Genomic DNA, 2,784 nt, shown 5'->3' with positions numbered 1-2,784 from the left:
GGTGTTTGTTGTTGTTGAAGTTTGTTGTTGTTTTTTTTGTCTCTCTTGGCTTAGCATGATTCAATGTTGAAATGATTGGGTTCGTCGAGGTTGCTCACATATGATATTATGACATATAAGACGAAAGCGCAAATCCAGGGTGATGTAGGTATTGTATGGAAGATCTGTCTATTCTGAAGGATACTGCATCGAATTCAGCAAGGAATGGCTCTGATGGGTAAAAGTACCACAGCCTGCCCCTTATGTCATCTTATCTTGTCAGAAATTGTACTGTTTTTTATTCTCTGAATTTATAAATTATTTATTTTTTGCAATTTTTATTTTTATTTTTATTTTTATAAAAAGATAATTTTAGATAATTTTTTGTATTTTTTATTTTATTTTATTGTTTTATTGTTTTATTTCTTTTTCTTATTTTTTTTTGGGGGGGGGAGAGGGTTGAGATTGGGGGCTCTGAAACATTTGCATTAAATAAATCAACCTCATCGCCAAGGGCGTGTAGTAGTTGTCCCTGTAATCCGGGTTCTGGTGACTATCTCATAAACACGATATCAAGATCTGCAAGGCTTACTTTTTGAACCGCTCTTCTTCTTCTTTTTTTTCTAAATATAAGCTTGTGAGGTAAAAAAAAGAAAAAAGGTACATCGATGATATAACGTTCAGTGAGGGCTAAAAAAAATCAAGACAAAAGAGCAGAAACAACAAAGGGATGATAACGAAGAAGGACTTACAAGTGGTACCATTCAACTACCTTCTCTCACATCCAAAGGATTATTCTTTGAGCACTGAGAAGCTCATCGATCCGATAACGGTCATTTAGTGCTGAGGCAAAGCAAGATAGACAGACAGAAACAACAGTGGAAAAGAAAAGAAGTAGGACCTACCAGTGCTGCCCTCCAATCATCAGCTCCAAATGATTACGAGGTTGTCGTTTGCTCAAAACTTCAATTCCAGACAATCTGTTTGCTTTGCTCTCGAGTCTGTGAGAACTCCACAGCTTGCGTTAAATCATCTTTGACGAAATAGAGAAACTTGTTTCTGGTCAGACGTGTAAACTTCAGTTCTGAAAACTGAGGTCTGAAAAGACAATCACAAAATAAAACTTTAAACATAATGAAATCAAATATTGCCATGGTGTCGTTCAGTAGAAAGATGCATCGCACGGTAGATAATGTATGATTGCAAGAAAATAGATAGATAGATAGATAGATAGATAGATAGATAGATAGATAGATAGATAGATAATATAGATAGATAGATAAATATATAGATAGATATGATAAAACGTAATCATTTATCAAATCATTTGAAACTGTGTACTCCATTACCTTTATTATCAATATAAGTTAATTAAAACATTGAGTGAAACAGCAATTTAATAGAGATCAAAATAAAATCCTTTTTTTTCGACTGCTTTTAAAAATGAGCCCAAGTCCTCAATGACTCATTGCAGCTTATGCAATCCACATTTGCGAATTCCAAAAGTAACATACTGCTTTACGTTGCCTGAAAGAAGTGACAATTCTCATTTCTATTGCCTCATGCTGAGATTGTTTTTCCATAACATTCCCCAACCCTTTGTTTTTTTTAGTTTCAGTAAGAGTTTTACGGCACTCGCAACTGCATCAGGTCATATTATGAGCGTCAGAAGATTAGAGGTGTTACAAGAGAGGAACAAACACAAAAAAGAAAGAGGGGAGATAAGGACGATAGATGTTTGATAGAAAAGAAGGAGCAGACCACACCCGAGCACCCGCCAACCACCCACACCCTTTTGTTTATCCCTTTTTCTCCTTTTTTTTTCCAATAAAAAAACCCAAAGCAAACAAAAACACAACACAAAAAACAGCATTCACATAGGGTAAAAAAAACAAAACAACAAAGCAAAATAAAAAAAAAATACAAGCTCAACAAAACGGGATATCAATAATATAATGAAAATAATTATAATAATAATATTATTATGCTTTTTCCATAACCAAGCAAGCAATTACGCAGACAAAAAAGGGGGCAAATAGAAGGAGTAGAACAGCAGATGGAAGAGAACAGACTAATACTAGTAATAGACGAGGCGATGACACGGTTGACCGGACACAGCTGACGCGCATCAGGGCAATAGTTGTGTAACATAGTGGAGGCAGCGTGGTGGAATCAGGCTTTCGTCAATTGTTGGGGATGTAGAGTTATTGGTATCACCTTAAAGCATGTTCACTTGTCTCTATTTGGATGAAAAAAAAAGATCCATTTATCTAGAATACAATTCGAGATATTTGCGAATGAAGGAGGTAGGGTTACCTGTTTTCTGAGGTAAAATTAGTGAGAAAATGGCCTCCAAAGATTGGTTATTTCTTTAGCTTAAGAGTCCGTGGTAACAGAAAATTTACATTTTGTGTGCCTTTAATCAACGTTTTAAAGAAAAATCCACAGAGAAATTAGTTCTTTCATGGGCATGAAAGGTGTTGATCCCAAAAACCAAAAATTTGATTAAAATTCACAAACCTGTGGAAAAATGCAAGTTTCTTCTCTTTGATTATTTTGACGAGAGCCTGATTCCACCACACTGCCTCACAACTAGTTATTGGAAATAGAACACAGCGTAGATGCACCGATAGGTTAACTCCCCCTTTTTTCGATTGTCTCATCATTGTGGCAGCTGCGTCTTACTTTCCTTTTGGTTGTGTTACAAAATGTAGATCATGTTTTTGTCGTAAGCATACGTACATACTTTATTGGGTGAGATTTTTAAGTAAGAGAGAGAGAGAGAGAGAGAGAGAGAGAGCGATA

The sequence above is a fragment of the Aplysia californica genome, unplaced genomic scaffold (genome assembly GCF_000002075.1).
Source record: "Aplysia californica isolate F4 #8 unplaced genomic scaffold, AplCal3.0 scaffold00715, whole genome shotgun sequence".
In the NCBI taxonomy this organism is placed as follows: domain Eukaryota; kingdom Metazoa; phylum Mollusca; class Gastropoda; order Aplysiida; family Aplysiidae; genus Aplysia; species Aplysia californica.
The sequence above is the reverse complement of the archived record's forward strand: the minus strand, read 5'-3'. Positions refer to the sequence as shown.